This window comes from Miscanthus floridulus, chromosome 16 (assembly GCF_019320115.1).
Source record: "Miscanthus floridulus cultivar M001 chromosome 16, ASM1932011v1, whole genome shotgun sequence".
Taxonomy (NCBI): domain Eukaryota; kingdom Viridiplantae; phylum Streptophyta; class Magnoliopsida; order Poales; family Poaceae; genus Miscanthus; species Miscanthus floridulus.
The window spans coordinates 18,657,116-18,675,939 of NC_089595.1; the positions used below are offsets into that span (position 1 = coordinate 18,657,116).

At 46.4% G+C, this 18,824-nt stretch overlaps 2 pseudogenes; both read left to right on the forward strand.

The window, feature by feature from the left end:
* Positions 1-795: 795 nt before the first annotated feature.
* On the forward strand, positions 796-6,193 carry LOC136512215 (beta-hexosaminidase 1-like; annotated as a pseudogene).
* Positions 6,194-10,411: 4,218 nt separating this feature from the next.
* LOC136512878 (protein-tyrosine-phosphatase MKP1-like) lies at positions 10,412-14,772 on the forward strand (annotated as a pseudogene).
* The last annotated feature ends 4,052 nt before the right edge of the window (positions 14,773-18,824 follow it).

Sequence of the window (18,824 nt, forward strand, 5' to 3'; positions counted from 1 at the left end):
ATAAAAAAAACTAATTGCACAGTTTGGTTGGAAATCGCGAGACGAATGTTTTAAGACTAAGTAGTCTATGATTAGGCATAAATGCTACAGTAACTAACATGCGCTAATGATAGATTAATTAGGCTTAATAAATTCGTCTCGCAGTTTCCAGACAAGCTATGTAATTAGTTTTTTTATTACTATTCGAAAACCCCTTCCGATATCTCCGAAACATCCGATGTGACATCCAAAATTTTTCATTTCGCGAACTAAACACCCCCTTGGTGTAAGAAGGTTCTGATTTATTACTCTTAGAACATGATTTGTCTCATTAACTAAAATTTAGCTACTAAAACTAGTGACTAAACTTTAGTCATCCATATTTGGTTTCTCCGACTAAAAGTGACTAAAGGTCATTAAAACAGTTTAAGAAAGACTAAACTACCCCTAATAAATGCCCAAAGCAGGGGTTGTGGACCAGCAATAATAAGGAGCAGCCCTTGTCCATTGGGCACTTTACCTCACTTTTAGCTACTCTTGGGTAACTAAAGTTTAGCTACTATTTTAGCCCATTTTTAGTCAGTTTGTTTGAAAGTTTTGCTACTAAGGTGACTAAAGTTTAGTGACTAAACAAGCCCTTAATTTCTTTCCTTTTCTTGCAAACCTTCTTTTAACAGACATTAGCACTTAACTCAAAAGTGTCCACTCCAATGGGACCTAAACATTGAGGACCTCTACGAAAAAACGCTCGAGTTGTTTGGCCACGTATATAAATTTGATCCTGCGATTCTCTCCGTGTCATCCAAATCACTGAAAACCATCACTCCGTCAGCACATTAAAATTCTACCCAACCTTCCCAAAATGCCCCCCAACCTCCGCGCTTACCTCCTCTCCGCCCTCCTCCCCCTCCTCGCCGCCGCCGCCGGCGCGCGGCGCCACGCGTCGCCGGCCGCGAACGCGTCCTCCGCTGGCGAGCCCGTCTACCTATGGCCGCTTCCCAAGAGCGTCTCGTCCGGGTCCCGGACCCTGACGGTGGACCCGGACCTCGCGCTCGACCCGCAGGGCCCCGGCGGCCGCTCCCTGGCCGTGGCCGAGGCGTTCCAGCGGTACCGGGGCCTCGTGTTCGCGCCGTGGGCGCACGCCGTGCGCCCGCGCGGGGCGCGGTACGACGTCACCAGGCTCACCGTCGTCGTCAACTCCGCCAACGACACGGTGCGTAGTGTAGCTTGCTGGCTGGCTGCTTTCGTCTGAATCAGTCAGTCAGTGCACCGGCCGGTCTGACATTTTTTCTTCGGTTCCGTGTATGTATGTAGTTGGCGCTGGGGGTGGACGAGAGCTACGCCATCTACGTGGGGGCGGCCGGCGGCGTCAATTCCATCGTCAGAGGAGCAATCATTGAGGTCTGGTCGTCTGGCCTCTTCCCCCCACGGTTCTGCTCTGTTTCTTTTGTTCAATTCGGTGCAGCCATGCTCCCTGCCTCCTCGATCGCCTGCGAATTGTGCGGCTTTCAGAGTTGACTGTACAGTTACTAGTTCTCCAATCTTTTCGGATGTTACTCCTTTGCGTTGTTGGTGCTTTTCACTGGAAACCTGGAATTGTTCTAGTTGTTAGAGTTTTCTTAATCAGAATGAACTAAACAATGGTTAGTGATTGAAGTTCGTAAGGCAGTTGAGATAAACTATTAAGCACCACTGACATACCAATCACTTAATATCTTGTGCAAGTAGTCTTCAGGGCATGATTTTAGTCACAGTTGTCTTCCTTATCCATATGCACTAGGCCTATGATTGAGTGCACACATGCTGGCATACTTGCATTTTATTGATCTTTTTTCTTTTACCAAGCATATGCTTGGTTTGCAAAGTTATTTGGCTTTCAATTTTATGTGCTTTGATGTTGTAAGTTGTAACTGAAGCCATACATTATCTGTACTTGCAGGCAAACACAATATATGGAGCCATTCGAGGACTGGAGGTACGAACTGAGTGTCCAAATGACACCTTTTTGTTTTCAAATTTTACTCGGCTTTTACTTTTAAGCCTGCTGATTGTAAACTTGTTTTGCATGATCTCTGAAGAGCTAGTTAATACTTAAATTTTGATGTTTTAAGATTTTGGAGCATGCACATAAACATTGCCTGTTTAATGGATTTGCAGACATTCAGTCAACTTTGTGTTTTCAACTATGACACCAAAAATGTTGAAGTGCGCAATGCCCCATGGCATATTCAAGATGAGCCCCGCTTTGCTTTTCGTGGGCTGCTCCTAGGTAAAAATGTAGCTTAACGCTTGTACTAAAATCACTATGAGTTATCAACAAGAAACAAAACATAAAGTGTGAAATCATTAATTTTGCGTCTATCGCATGTATTGCAGACACCTCACGGCATTATCTTCCGGTTGATGTTATTAAGCAAGTGATCGACTCTATGTCATTTTCTAAGCTGGTAATACTACCGTCTTCTGGGCTGTGCTTGTTATCCTACCACTACCAGAACTCCCTTGTACTGAAACCTGGAGTTCTGTCCAGTAGAACGTTCTTCATTGGCATATCATCGATGAACAATCCTTTCCATTGGAGGTGCCAACATATCCAAACCTTTGGAAAGGTTCATACTCCAAATGGGAGCGCTACACCGTGGAAGATGCACACGATATTGTGAAGTATGTCATTATATCATTCGACTTTAGCATTAGCTTTTTTTTTCTCATCTTAGTTCTTTTGCTGACTGATGTTCTCTAATTGCTTCCATATCTTGCCTCATACTTCGCCACGGTAAAGCTACGCTAAGAAAAGAGGTACTTTCGGTCACTTTCTACTTCAGAGTGCAGTCATAGAAAATCCATGCATATATGTCTTTGATCTAATTGACTATATTATATAACTATTTCAGTCAGAAATTACAAGTCATAGGTTTTTTTTTTCTGTCCTGAGAGAAAACAGCAAGGGGAACCCCACTGTAGTAAAATATATTTATTTAAGTAGGAAAAGGTGCTGTACAAGGCAAAAAAACCCAAAGGAGAAACAAACTGTACTAGGAGAAGAAAAGAGAGAAAAAGGGGGAGGGTAAATTAGCATAGGATGTTTTCATATATCACTGCATTTTGTAATATCTTGCTTACTAGTACTATTCTTTACTTTTCACAGGTATCAATGTCATGGCCGAAATTGACGTGCCTGGTCATGCAGAATCATGGTGAGTTTGCCTGTAGCTTTTCTTATGATGTTCAGAGAGACAGAGTGACTTCTCCCTCCAGTGTAGATTTTTGCCAGTTGCTTTGTTAAGTGTGACTTAATTATCTCCTGCACAATTGAAGAAATTACTGGTTGATATTTCATGGCATCATTTAGTGTTACAAGTATTGATTCATCAAGCAGTTAGTCGCTCCTGGGCAGGACAGAGCTTCATTGAGGCCAACGTGGGCCGAGGCCACCCCTGGCCAGGAAAGCTTCTAGAATTAGAGCCCACTATGCAATATTTTGTAGACTTGCTCTTTGCTACGACCTAATTAGTTTCATTGGCCCCTGCTAGAATTTAGCCCAAGCTTCGCCACTGCTCCTGGGTATATGGTACCCATATCAATAAATCATCATAGTTCCCCTTATTTGATTTTGATCCGTTGATTTACATTTCAACTAAAAATAATGCATACAAGTCGAACTAGGTTATCTGATTAGGCATCCAAATGTTTACAATGGTTATGCGGCTTTTCTGCATTATTTGCTCTTGAAAATTTATGCACAAATTTACTTTTTGCAGGGGAAATGGATACCCAAAGCTCTGGCCTTCTCCCAATTGTACAGAGCCATTAGATGTCTCTAGTAATTTTACATTTGAAGTAGTTTCAGGAATTTTGTCTGGTTAGTTCCTTTCACACTTCTTTCTCAATCTGGTTAAGTCATATGAGAACTTGAATACTAATCGGACAAATACTCATCCAGTTCATATTATTTTCACACCATATGTTATTTTTTTGAAGAAAGCAAAAAGGAATACATTGAAATTATTCAATGTGGCATGTGGAATATGTGAGCCCCTATACAAGTTCATTTCATCTGGCATAGGAATTTATTTTCCAAACTGTACTTAGTACTTATCTATAAACGGTGTTCCACAACTCATTAGAAATATGATCTGACCAACTCAATATTGTGTTGTGTTTTGCTGAAATATGCTCTTCCACAACTAATGAAATGTACTTAAATAATTAGCCAATCTTTTTTTTTCTTGAACGACGCAGGAGAGCTGCGTGTCATTTCATTAAGTAGAGAATAAAACAACGTAGGAGAGGCAGAGCCTGCTCCCCCAAGAACCAATTACAGGACTCTTAGCGTCACACACTAAGAAAATAATTGGCCAATCTTTACGTCAAAGAACTATTATTTCAGAAATTCATGATCTGCCTTCAGTAAAACCTACTGGGAAACTATACGTTCTTCTTCTTAGATTGGACTGAGCTCTTGGATTGCTTTAGAAGCATCTGCAAGCAATCATAAGAGCAGATTAATCATAAATGTGCACAAAATGTCATTGAATGACAGTTGGAGTATCCTCCTGTACAAAACTTGTGCACCAAATATTGATAATGATCCATTGTAATTTCTCTGCTGACTTTTGTATATACCAATTTGCATTTACTGCATTATAACAAATTGATTCATCATTATGGACCTTTTTATCTTCTCAGATATGAGGAAAATCTTTCCATTCGGGCTGTTTCACTTGGGTGGTGATGAAGTATATACAGGTTAGCCGATTATGTTGCAAATTAACTTCTAAATAAGAGTTGACTCTATTTTAAGGAAGGTTGTTGTATGCATCTCTAATAATGCTGTTTTTTGTGCCATGACATACTATCATTTATGTTTGCTCTATTGTATCACTTTCAACTACAACTTCCATTCTATTTTTCAGAAACACTCTGACCAGAGTGATTCATACCACCTTCATAGATATTTTTTTGTATTGATAGGCAAAATAATAGTAAGTGACATTACTTCTGTTGCTCAAATGGATCTTGTGTGATTTTTCTCCATGTGTTGTCTGTTGAGCACAGTAACACTAGGGCCGTACCCAGTGCAGAGAGCTATCGTGCCTAAATAGATGCTGATATATAGATATTTTAGTTACGAGTGCCTTTTTGTTTATCCTGAAGTTTTTCCCAGCTCATTCTAATATCCATTACAGGGTGCTGGAACACAACACCTCATGTGAGGCAGTGGTATGGAACCTTATCCAACAACTAGGTTTAATCCACAATTTATTGATATCTGTTGCTAGATGTTCCTTTTATTTAATTGTTTTAACATCCCCAATTCCAGGCTTAATGAGCGCAACATGACCACAAAGGATGCTTACAAATACTTTGTTCTGAGGGCCCAAGAGTTGGCAATTAAACTAAACTGGATTCCTGTGAATTGGTCTGTTCCTTGTATCCTTGTTTAGATAGAACTTTTGAGTTTGAAGGGAAGAGGATGAGCTTTAACTTTGACTTGCGCCTGCAGGGAAGAAACCTTCAATTCATTCAAAGAAAGCCTCAATCCTCTGACAGTGGTGCACAACTGGTAAATCAAATCAATTTTATGCTACACAACCTGTTTCTTTCATTTCCTGACATGTCATATCTTCCATATCCAAACTAGTGGCCGATGCATAGTGCTAAATAAGTTTAACTTATGAAACACTTCAGGCTGGGGCCTGGAGTCTGCCCTAAGGTTGTGGCAAAGGGTTTCAGATGTATAATGAGCAATCAAGGTGTCTGGTACCTTGATCATCTTGATGTTCCCTGGGAAGATGTCTACAGTGGCGAGCCACTCGATGGGATCAGTGACAAAGACCAGCAAAAGCTAGTACTTGGTGGGGAAGTTTGCATGTGGGGTGAGACAGCAGACACATCCGATGTTCTACAAACAATATGGCCCCGAGCAGCTGCAGCAGCAGGTATGAGAGACGCATCATGGAAGTGTGAACCACAATCGGTTTTTCCATCCACTCTTTCCATAAGGACTCACTTGTCGCCATTGAAATTACTGTAGAGCGTCTGTGGAGTCAATTGGAGGCCATAACTGCCCAAGACGTAGAAACAACCGTCCTGTCACGGCTACACTATTTCAGATGCCTGCTGAACCACCGTGGGATTCGCTGCGGCTCCAGTCACAAACTACTATGCTCGGAGGCCTCCGATCAGCCCAGGTTCATGCTTTGTTCAGTAAGCAGGAACTTCAGAGCCGAAGGTATCCACGAGGTGCTCTGCCTTCATCTATACACCCTGCCATACTTTGACATTGACAGAGAACCTGATGTTGTCCCTTACACTGTACCATATCTGTTTGTCATTCACAAAAATGATCTATACAATTCGTCTCTGTGTTTGATTCCCAAACTCAAATAAAACTGCGCCATTCAAATCTGACCGGGGAGAAGCTGGTCATCGGCATAACAGTAAAACTCAGGCACCTTTTTAACAGCCTTGTCATTGAATTCCTCCCACGTGTATGTGAACCAGGTTCAGCAACTAGACAACTGGGCAAAGCTCCTTTGAATTGAACTGGTAAGAGAGCAGTGATCTCAGTGTGGATATTTCTATTGCTGCCTTGTGCCTTGCTTGCTCGACTGCATTTGGATTTTTGGGGAAGCCGTCGCTGTCGGACGCCATCCTTTCCTGAGTTTGGTCTACCTGAAACCTGCTGGTCCAAGCTGCGCATTAATGGCGCGTGTAATTTGCGACCGCCCGTCGTGCTTGAGCGATGAGAATGGGTTTGGCCCCTTGTTATAGGTCACTGTCCTTCCCATGTCACCCTCGTTGGCCATTTATACATCTCTGTGGCCTTCTGCTCTATATCCACTGCCATGTTTGGCTGCTTCTGAACCTGTGGTGACTGGCGGGCAGTGCAGTGCAGTGCAGGTGAAGTACAGTCTCTTCGCTTATCGTAAACGATCGTAAATTTCCAGTCGGAAATAGTGTTTTTCTCTCACACCAAATCGGCCAGTAATAAATAATCCACGATACGATACGGCCTCCCGAACAGGCTGCATGGCATACTGGCCCTGTTATGAAAGTACTGTTTGCTAATTTGTTGGAAGAGGCTCATCAGACAAAGCGAACAGGGCCACTATCCCCCCTCTCCAATGCCCTGCCCTGAACTCTGCTGAATTTCACTGAAAAGACGTGTGAAACTTTGTGTTGGAACCGAAGACTTGTGGACAGTGACACTGAGGCAGACTGGCTGGAGAGTGGCTCTGCCGTTCTCCATCTCTGAATCTGATGTGTGCTTCCATTCCATTCCATGTTGTTCATTTCCTACCTGTGGAATTGGGAATGTGATGTGACGTGTCAGCGAGGTATACTCGTGGATACCTGTAAATAGGTCCCAAATTATAAACCATTTTAAGCATGGAGAGTTAAACCATCTCAACTTTGACAAAAAATATAGAAAGAATTATAAAGATTTATGACATTAAATAGATATACTATGAAAATATAATTAATGAAGAACTTAACGAGGTTGGTATCGTAAATGTTATTATCTTATCGTATAAATTTAGTTAAACTTGAAATATTTTTATTCTTTAAAATTCTTAGATTATAATTTAGGACAGGGGAATACATGTTTTTCACTTTTGCCTATGTATGTATGTGAGTGTGATGTTGCTCCTCTGGTTGGTTGTACGTGCCGACGTGCCGCTGCAGACAGTTTTTACTACTTGGACTGGTAACTTCCCGGTCAGCGAAGTAAACTTTTAGCCACCGGTTTCTTGGACCCGATGCCACTGTTGTGACGCTGACGCGTACCTGCTATCCGCTAGGATGTGACGAGCCGGCGGAGGATGAGTGTATATGTCGACAAGTATCTGATTTGATCTGTTAGAGCAAGGCTAATGGATACGTCTGCTGGCAGGTTGCAAGAAGCTCTAGGTCACCCGAGCTGCCGAGTGGTGGTGGTAGACCCCATTGATCTTTAATGCTTCGCTGCGACGTGGAAGAATCGGAGTAGGGGAGCGGCAGCCACAGTGTATTTCGACCACTTTTTGCCGGCATCTCACGAGTCGCCCGCTTTCTTCTCTCTCCTGCTTTCTCTCTCTCCCACGTCGGATTTTGCCAGCTCTTCGCCGCTTATAATACTTGCTCTTACTGAAATTACAAGATTTGAACGGGGAGATTCTGACGAAGTTATCTTAAACTATAGTGTCTTGTTCGTTTCGTTAAAATTTAGCTGTCGCTGATGTTGATGTTGATTTATTATGAGAGAAAAATATTATTCCTTCGCTGAAAAGTACCACTGAAAAACAGGACGGTATCTTCAAGAGAGTAGTCAAACAGTTTTCAATTTAGCTAAATTCATAAAAAAGTAGTAACTTTTGCGATACAGTTAGATTGATTATGAAATATATTTTGACAGTAGATCTATTTACATTATATAATAATCCTAGTTAAATCTGAGTAAATTTGACTTGGCTCAAATCTAGGTTTTAGAAAGAAACGAGTATTCTATGAACTAATACGCTGTTTGAAACGTCACATAGTATTCGAAAACGAACAACAGAGTGCGCAAACGTCTCATATACCGATATACGTGAGACTGCGTTTATAGCGCTTCAAATATTGGCAAATCCATAACCGGACTATGAAGCTCACTGCTTCTCACCACGCTAGCCTCAGCCCTGATAAAAAACATATTATAGGAAAGATCGTCAATGCAAAGAACAGAGAGAAGAAATAAGTATATAAATTTGCTATGAAAACAAACACAAGCCAGGTATCAAACATATTCAGTTTGGCCTCGTTTGCCTTCCCTTAAACCCGACTTTTCATCCAGATTCATCTAGAATTCCTCCAGCCGAACGGGGCCTTCCTCGATCACAAGCCAGGTATCAAACATATTAAGCTTTCAGTTCGTTAAGATAAAAGAAAAATAAAGTGCTTATTTTGAGTTGGACCGTCGTCCTCTGCGAATTTCCTGAAACTGCGGCGAGAGTAGCAGTAGACCGGATTCTTAATACCCCTTTATCACACAAGGCGACAAGGGCAACAGCGTAAGCCTACACCTTGATGGCCATTCGCTATACAAAAAGATAAGGCAAGGAGTACCCAACAGCATGACCACAGGAGCAAACAAAATTGTCTCCCACCTAATATTCCCATGACATTTTTTAGCAAATGGAATCCCCTTTTTTTGTAGTAGGAGCACACATCAAGTGCCATCACTCTTTTCCTGTAGGGTCAAAGTTTGTCTTAACTCTTAATTTTAACTTTATGTACACCTCCGTCGTTTTACCGGTGTCCCGAAACTAACCAACCAATCATGTCCTTGCTCTACCAATATAAGATGACGTCAGGACACACCAATCGGTTCTCGATATGTAGCAAGTTTCATCCCCTTTTGAGGCAACCATTGGTGCGTAAAGAGTTTTTGTCAATTCTCACCAAAGCTAAACTTTTTTACGCGACTCTTGTACGGTGCCCATAAATTAATTGCTTGGTTGCCGATATCGTAATGAATAACCTAGAGCATTCAAATCCTAGCAAATAACCATATCATTGATCTATTGAAAACCAACCAACTCATCGACCGATCGCGTCCTTGTTCCACCAATAAAGCTAGCGTCACAACACACCAGAAAAAATCGACTCCTGATATGCAACAAGATTCGCTGTCTCTCCAGGCACCTTCGAAACACAAGAAAATTCTTGTCGGTTCTTGCTCGCTAGAACCGACCCTTTATGACATGCGAGACTCACACAAAAGCATCTCCTTAACTTCGTCATCCGGATATCGACACCGCAATCAATAACCTAAAGTGTCTAAATCGTCACAAAACACGCATGATCCAAGACACGGAATATCTAATCCTATCGGAAACCATCCCCGTCCCCCGGCACAATACCATCCACGATTTTGTTTCGCAAGTGTCCAAAGAGCAGGTGCACCTAACATTTTTGGGGGGACATGACACGCAGTCTTCTTTCCTCCTGCCTTCCTCGACCAGCCGCTGCAGCGAGACCAGTCAACACCACCCCCGTCAAACCCGGGGCCCACCGCGCAGCCACCCGTCGGATCCCTCCCGCACGGATCCCGAAGCGCATCCAACGGCCCTGATCGCCCCGGCGCCTCCTGAAAATCCTCACCCACTAGGGCCACTGCTTCCCCTTCCTCCTCCGCTCCGCTCCCCTCCCCGTCGTTCGAGAGGAGGGCGACCAACTGGTGGCGCGCCGATCTCCCGATCTGGTGGCCCGCGCCCGCCCCGATCCGCCGCGGACCGCCGCGCCCGGGCCGGATTTGCCGCCGCGGGCGGATCAGGTGCGGATTCCCCCCATTTTTTTTGAGGATTTTTTTTTGGGGTCCCGTGGCACGGAAATGGCCTAAGCCGTTCTGCCGTCTCCGCGCAGCGTCCGTCGCCGCCTGAGGAGGCTACCGATTCGTGGCCGGCCCATGGCGACCCCCGACGACGGCCCGGCGCCGGCCGGGACCGGGGGCCGCAAGTTCTGGCGCTCCGTGTCCGTGGTCCGAGCCGAGGGAGCCGGCACCGCCGCCGGACGCCGCGGGCGGGGCCGGGGGCAGGTGGTAGGGCGGGGGCGGGCAGTCCCGCCGCGTCCCGCCGCCGCCGCCGCTCACCCCGCGGTCGATGAGCTCCAAGGCGCGGTCCTGCCTCCCGCCGCTGCAGCCGCTCGCCATCACCCGCCGCAGCCTGGACGAGTGGCCCAAGGCCTGGCTCCGACGACGTCGGCGAGTGGCCCAACCCCACCACGCCCGGCGCCTCCAGGCCCTCCTCCGCCAAGCCCGGGGAGGGGCTCCGGCTCGATCTCTCCTCGCTCCGCTCGCAGGGACGCAAGGACCAGATCGCCTTCTTCGACAAGGAGTGCTCCAAGGTCGCCGAACATGTCTACCTCGGTGGCGACGCTGTCGCCAAGAACCGCGACATCCTGAGGAAGAACGGCATCACCCACGTCCTCAACTGCGTGGGCTTCGTCTGCCCGGAGTACTTCAAGTCCGACCTCGTCTACCGCACGCTCTGGCTGCAGGACAGCCCCACCGAGGACATCACCAGCATCCTCTACGACGTGTTTGATTACTTTGAGGATGTGAGGGAGCAGGGCTGGCCGTGTCTTTGTGCATTGCTGCCAGGGGGTGTCGCGCTCGACGTCTCTGGTCATCGCCTACTTGATGTGGAGGGAAGGCCAGAGCTTCGATGACGCCTTCCAGTTTGTCAAGGCTGCCCGGGGGATTGCGAATCCAAACATGGGCTTTGCCTGCCAGCTTCTCCAGTGCCAGAAGCGTGTGCATGCGATTCCGTTGTCCCCAAATTCAGTGCTCAGGATGTACCGCATGGCGCCTCACTCCCAGTATGCCCCTCTGCATTTAGTGCCCAAAATGCTCAATGACCCATCCCCTGCCGCCCTCGGACTCTAGAGGCGCGTTCATTGTACATGTTCTGTCGTCCATCTATGTCTGGGTTGGAATGAAGTGCTGATCCGGTAATGGAAAAGGATGCAAAAGGCTGCTGCGTTTCAGGTAGTGAGGTATGAGAAGGTGCAGGGGCACATCAAGGTTGTGAGAGAAGGTTTGGAGCCACAGGAGTTTTGGGATGCATTTTCAAGTACGCCACCTAATTCAGAGAGTAATACAAAGATTAGCAAGGACCAGATCAATTCAGCATCCAAGAGTAACCCAGGAAGCCGGAGAATCGAGTCTTATGACGCTGATTTTGAGCTCGTCTTCAAAGCAATCACTGGGGGAGTGGTTCCAGCGTTCTCAACTTCTGGTGCTGGGGACGAGACCCATCTTCCCGCTAGAGAAAGTAGCTGGAGTTTACTGAGGCACAAGTTTATCTCCAGGTCGATAGCTTCGTGTTTATTCAGATTCTTCTCTAATCAGGGATTTTGATCCACGGGTAGACCGTGTACAAGCACCTGGCTGCTGAAGCATCAACCTCACCTCCTTTCCTTTCTCCAAGCTCCTTGTCATCAGATTCAAGTAGTCAGCTCGAAGTATAGTTCAGACTCACCCTCCTTATCACCTACAACTAGCTCCCCACCATCATTTGGCCTCTCGCCTGCTTCATCTAATCTGCCTCATGCTTTGGTGCCATCGTCCAGGTCTCCCCTTTCTCAATCATCTAATGAGGGAGCTTCGAAGCCTTCTGGCCTGGAATCAATACGCTCTCCTTCCAAGACCTCTTCTATAGCAGAAAGAAGAGGAGGCTTCACACTTCTAAAGCTACCATCTCTCCAAAAGGATCTTGTATTGCCGCCAAGGGTACCGTCTAGTATTCGCAGGACTGAGGAGGCCTCAGATAAGAGTAGTACAAATGGTGTTAAACAGCGGACTGGTGATTTTTGCTCAGAAAAATGCACTGGTAATAGTTCAAGCTCGCATTCTGAAACTAGATTAACTGAGCGTACTGATAGTAACTCAGAAGCTTGCAGTAATGCACAACTGTTAGTCTACCAGTGGCCCAGCATGGAAAAGCTAACTACATTTGCACGCAAGGATCTTGACCCAAAGTCAGGTTTTGATTTTTGTTACATCTAATGCCATCAGAAGTGAAGCAGTGAAAATGGTGTATGTATGGGTAGGAGGCGAAAATGAAAGCAGCAAGAGTGTTGATGCTGTTGATTGGCAACAGGTCACTGGTGATTTTCTTCATCGAAAAGGCCTCAGCGATGCTCTTCCTGTCAAGGTATGTGCATACTGTGCACCACCTCTACTTCTCTGCACTTTGTTCTGCCTTCTGAAGCTTTTAGCTACCAGTCAAGCTGTATAAAGAGCTTGGAACTTATATTTAGGAGTTCACTGATTTCTTGCTTTGGATGATGACTCTTTTAGTGGTAACAGCACTCAAATAGTATAAACATTGCAACTGAAACTGAAATAGCAAACTCCAGTAAACTTCAGTGTTATACTGAGGCCCACATGCTTCACCTACCTATCTTAGATTCTTCCCACCCTTTTCAATTATTGATATTAGTCAACATAGATTGTTAGTTTGTAACATCGATGTTTGGTCATCTAGAAAAGATTGGATTATATATCCTGCTAGTGATTGATGTGTCAAAAGACGATACATAAGGCCAATCAATTCATGTCGCATTACAGATATATGTTTCTAGGATTCCTTCAGTTATCCTAAACTTATGGAAGTTGATACATGATTGAATTTCTGTGACCAAAGGATAATGATCTATTAGCATCTGGAAATTTACCAATGGACTCTATCTGTATTTTATTGTTCGTTCACTTTCGTACAATGGTAATTGTTTCTCTATAGATGTCATTTTATATACTACATAAACATCTGCCAGAGTGCCAAGTAGTTCTTAATGTTCTAAACTTTGAATGTAGAATTGTATTGGTTCAACCTAGTGACTGATAAAAAGGTCGAAATCAATTATCAGACAACAACTTTGGTTATTTTCATGTATCAGTGACAAGATTGGATAGAATACTAGTCTGTCTTAGGCAGGAAAAGGCCCTGTGAGGTTGGCTTCTGTACCTGATTTGTATAATTTACAGCGCAGACAAGTTTGACTGGAAATGATATCTTGTTAAGTATATTGTTATCTTAGATTACTTATCTTTATTGTTTGTAATCTGCCATGCCTATATAGTCAAGGACCCACGGCATCTGATGATGTTTGGTGGACTAATAAACAGGAATTATTTAGTGTCAGGTTGACTCGGTTCTAGTTGAGAATACTGGAATAATGATTATTAGTCCCTAGAGACCACTCTTGACCCATTCTAGCTATTAGTTTTTGTCGTATCTGTCCTGTTTGTAGTGTAGACTGAAATGTTAGGAGGTTGTTGCTGTTTGTCTGTCTGTGCACATCTGCAGAACTTCAACTTGGTGTTTTTGCCATGTGTCACTCCAGGCTCCAACTAATCATACTGATAGTAATAGTGATTTGATTAGGTTGGCATTTCTTGTGGAATCCCTTGCTGACAACAGAAAGCATGCTCCAGCTACCCATGGCAGTGATTGAATCCACAGCCTTGGCTTCTATCTTGAACCCTGCATTCCTGCTTGGTACCACTTGTTATTGATTTGTTTGAAGATGTTTGGCTAAACTCTGATGATTTTTATGCGGATGCGGACCTGTGTAATGTGTCTTTTTTTTCTTGAGCACGTGTGCAATGTATCATGTGTCTGAACATTCCCATGTGCCATACAATATTACTTGTTGCCATTTTACCTTTATTCTGTTGACAATTTATGAATTTTATTACTAACTCTTGTTGGGTTTTAACAATACAGGTTTTCAAGGAGCATGAAACTGAGAATCTTTTGGAACTACTGAATGTTAGTTAACATTAGGCGGTAGCTATCAGGATATTGTAGTTGCTTAACAAACTCAGGCACAAATTATCATTCAACGAAGGCATGCCCTCCAGCATCAGTCGGTACCTGATGATTGTCAGTGAGGTATAAAGCCACTACCATTCCCTTGAACATAATAGGCTACAAACAGATTCCATTTTAGTAGAAGCGATGGATCAGGCAACTGCGCCTCATGATCTATCTTTTGTCCAAATGGCAGGAGGCTGCCATGGGCGTTATATCCGTTGTGAATTAACACTCATGGTGTAGGCGCAATCGGCCAATTGGGTGTATATTATCCGCTCCCCTGTAATGTAAGCTCAGATACTGGGAGATGGTGTGTCAACAGTTACTTTTAGCCTAAACATTCTTGTACATCTTTGAAAGGAACAGATTTGTAATCCTCTTGGCTTATAAATGGCTCCATTGGTCATATAACTTTTAAACTATATAGAACTCAGTTGTTAGCTGCCAATCTTCTGTTTTTCTGCAGTTTATAACATCAGAACTCAGTTCGTAGCTGGTAATCTTGTTTTTTGCGCGTTGCTCTGCTGTACAGTGAAAACTCATACCGGATTACTATGATATACATTTTTTTAAAGGGCTGTGATATGCATTGATGTCTTCATACCGATTACTGTGATATGCATTGATGTCTTCATACCGATTGCTGTGATTGATATGCCTTGATGTCTTTGTAGGTTATCCTTGCACTCATATGCATTGATGTCTTCATGCCGATTGCTGTGATTGATATGCCTTGATGTCTTTGTAGGTTATCCTTGCACTCATTTTATTTCATCGTGATGTTCTTGTGGGTAGAAGCCGGATCACAAGACTCATGTCAGAGCTTGCACTCGTATTATTTCATTGTGATGTTCTTGTTTGTGACTGTAGGATAAGTCACAGCTTTCTTGCTGCAATTTGCAAGCCGGCAGTAACCTGTTTCGTGCGAATTGCAATGTAATTCCGGCCTTTGCTAGATCAGATACTAGAGCAACTCTAAGAGATTATGTACAATAAGAGTCTACAATCCATGATTTAGCCATTCTCTAAAATAGAACATCCTCCAAAAGAGTAGAGTAATTCAACAGTCTTTCTAAATTTTTCATTATCTATTTTTTAAAGCTGATATGTCATGCTGAGATTGGTTCACTTCTCCATTTGCTGTACTCCCACCATTTGCAAATGACGATCCTTCACGACTTGCTTGGCTTGCTTTTTTACCCAGCGAGAAGTGCAGATGGCGAACCTTGGCTTGCTTTTTTACCAAGCGAGAAGTGTGGGTGGGTGACTTGTTATTTTGGAAAACATGATAGATGAACTCCACGGCGTGCAGTTCTTCACCAAACTGGATCTCCGGTCCGGTTATCACCAAGTGCGGGTGCACCATGAAGACGTGGCGAAGACGGCCTTCCGTACTCACCATGGCCACTTCGAGTTCTTGGTGATGCGGTTCGGCCTCACGAACGCGCTGGCCACGTTCCAAGCATCGATGAACGCGGTGCTGCAGCCATTCCTCCGCAAGTTCGTCGTTTTTCGACGATATACTCATATACAGCCCCTCCTGGTCGATGCATCTCCAACACATCAAAGCAATCCTCACGGCGTTGCGGGAACATCACCTCCGCGTCAAGCGCAGCAAGTGCTCGTTCGCTGGGCCACGTGATCTCGCTAGAAGGAGTCGCCATGGACCAGGACAAGGTGGCCGCGGTCACGTCCTGGCCGCCTCCGCGCTCGACGCGCGGCCTCCGGGGCTTCTTGGGTCTGACGGGGTACTATCGCCGCTTTATTTAGGACGTCAGGTCCATTGCCGCGCCCCTCACCCAGCTGCTCCGGAAAGACGTGTTCGCGTGGAACGACCAGGCCGCCACGGCGTTCGACGCCCTCAAGCAGGCCCTGTCTGTTGCCCCTGTGCTGCGTCTTCCGGACTTCGAGCAGCCGTTCACCATGGATTGCGACGCGTCTGGCTCCTGCTTTGGCGCGGTGCTTCACCAAGGTGCCGGCGCCATCGCTTTCTTCAGCTGACCCTTCGCACCCCGGCATTTGAAGCTTGCAGCTTATGAGCGGGAACTGATCGGCTTGGTCCAAGCCGTTCGACACTGGCGTCCATACCTCTAGGGCCGGCGCTTCATCGTGTGCACGGACCACTACGCGCTGAAGTTCATGCTTGATCAGCGCCTTTCCACGGTCCCTCAATACCGTCGCCGATGTCCTCTCTCGCCGCGCGGAAGGCGACGACCACCTCGCCGCGCTGTCCGGGCCGTCCTTCGCCCTCTTCGACGACTTGCGCCGTGAGCTGAACGACAACGACGAGCTCCGCTCCCTGCGGGACTCCATCGTCGCCGAGCGTGGCGCGCCCTGGCGCGTCGTGGACGGTCTGATCCTCCACGGCGCCCGTGTCTTCATTCCGCCGACCTCCACGCTGGTGCCCACGGTGATCGAGATCGCCCACTCCGCTGGGCACGAGGGTATTCAAAAGACCCTGCATCGCCTCCGCACTGACTTCGTCGTCGTCGAGCATGACCGCGCCATCGTCCACGACTTCGTCCGTGCGTGCGCGGTGTGTCAGCGGAACAAGGTGGAATCACTGCAACCTGCCGGCCTGTTGCAGCCCCTAGAGGTCCCCTCGCAGGTGTGGTCCGACATGTCGCTCGACTTCATCGAAGGCCATCCCCGAGTTCACGGCAAAAGGGTCATCCTCACTGTGGTGGACCACTTCTCCAAGCACGCTCACTTCATCGCGTTGAGCCACCCCTACACCGCCACCTCGGTTGCCAAGGCGTTCGTTGACGCCATTGTTCGCCTCCATGGGTTCCCGACCTCCATCATCAGTGATCGGGACCCGTGTTCACTAGTCATGTTTGGCGCGACCTCTTCAAGTTCGCCGGCGTCAAGCTCCACCTCAGCACGGCGTTCCATCCCCAGACAGACGGGCAGTCCGAGGCGGTGAACAAAATCATCACGATGTATCTCCGCTGCATTACGAGCGATCGTCACGCGCCTGGCTTGATTGGCTGCCCTGGGCGGAGTATTGCTACAACACGTCATATCACTCCGCTTTGCGCACCTCGCCGTTTCAGATTGTATACGGTCGCCCTCCGCCAGCCCTGCTCCCTTACACTGCCGGGACCGCGCGCACGGACACCGTGGACAACTTGTTGCACGACCGCGATGCGTTCCTCGCCGACTTTCGGAGCGTCTTCTTCAAGCACAGGAGTATGCAAAGCGCTACTATGATGGCCATCATCGCGCTCTGGAGTTCGCCGTGGGCGATTGGGTGTGGCTTCGCATCCTTCACCGACCGGTGCAGTCCCTCCTGCCCGGGCCGCAGGGCAAGCTGAGCCCGCAGTTCGCCGGGCCGTTCCAGGTCACCGAGCGCGTGGGCGACGTCTCCTACCGTCTACGCCTTCCGGAGGGCGCACGCATCCACGACGTCTTCCACGTGGGCGTCCTCAAGCCGTTCAAGGGGACACCGCCGACTTCGCCACCGGTGCTGCCTCCGCTCCACCATGGTCGTCGCCTTCAGCAGCCGGCGCGCGCTCTACGTGGTGCACAACTCCGTCGCGGCGTCTGGCACGTCCTCGTCCAGTGGGTGGGCTTGCCAGAAGCCGAGGCTACGTGGGAGCCTCTGGAGGAGCTTCGCGCTGAGTTTCCCTCCTTCCAGCTCGAGGACGAGCTGTTCGTCAAGGGGTGGAGTGATGTTATGGTCGGTAAAGTTTACAAACGCCGGAACAAGTCAAGTGGCTGAGCGAAGGACCGAGACGGGCGCGCAACGCCAGCGTGCGGTCACCAGCTCGGTGACGTCGTTGCAGTTATCAGGAGCCGATTCATTAGGAGATTGTTTTGTGTGATTTTCATTCCTTTAGTTCAGGAACAGTTGCTTAGGCATTTTGTACAAGTAAGGAACATTTCTGTTAATGAAAGATCAGCCAGAGATTTACTGGTGCTCTAGCGCGCTCTCTCTCTCTCGTGACACTCAAAACCCTCGGCGCCGAGCATGGCGCCGCCAGCTCACTGTCGGCCGTTTAAGCCTAGGCCCTCCACCTCACACTCATACTTCCTACGCAGTGACCTGCGATCCAACAGAAGATGTCAATATCGACCTGTCTAGTTGTCATTATGGTAGCAAATGTGAGAGCCCCAAATGCTCGAATGGTGTAGGATATGAAGAACTGAGTAGCTGTTGCAACCTGGAATAGTATATAATGTAAATCCCACAGCAAAAGGATAAGCTGCCTTAGGTATTCAAAAAAAAAAAAAAAAAAGTAGCTTCGCTTTGTAGGCACAGGAGAGGAAAACCAAAACATTTGACATCACCCAAAAGAGTTATATTTCATAGATATCTTTTCCACTACTGAAATTTTCACAATGTCTATCTGTCTACATATATATTTCATTTCTGTTCGTCATGCAAACCCTGCATCTAACACTTACATCTACGCTCAAGTGGATTTTTCTTTACATTCTGAACTTGCAAATTTCGAAAAAAGGAGCAAGGAACAGTGCATATTAAAAGATGAGGAG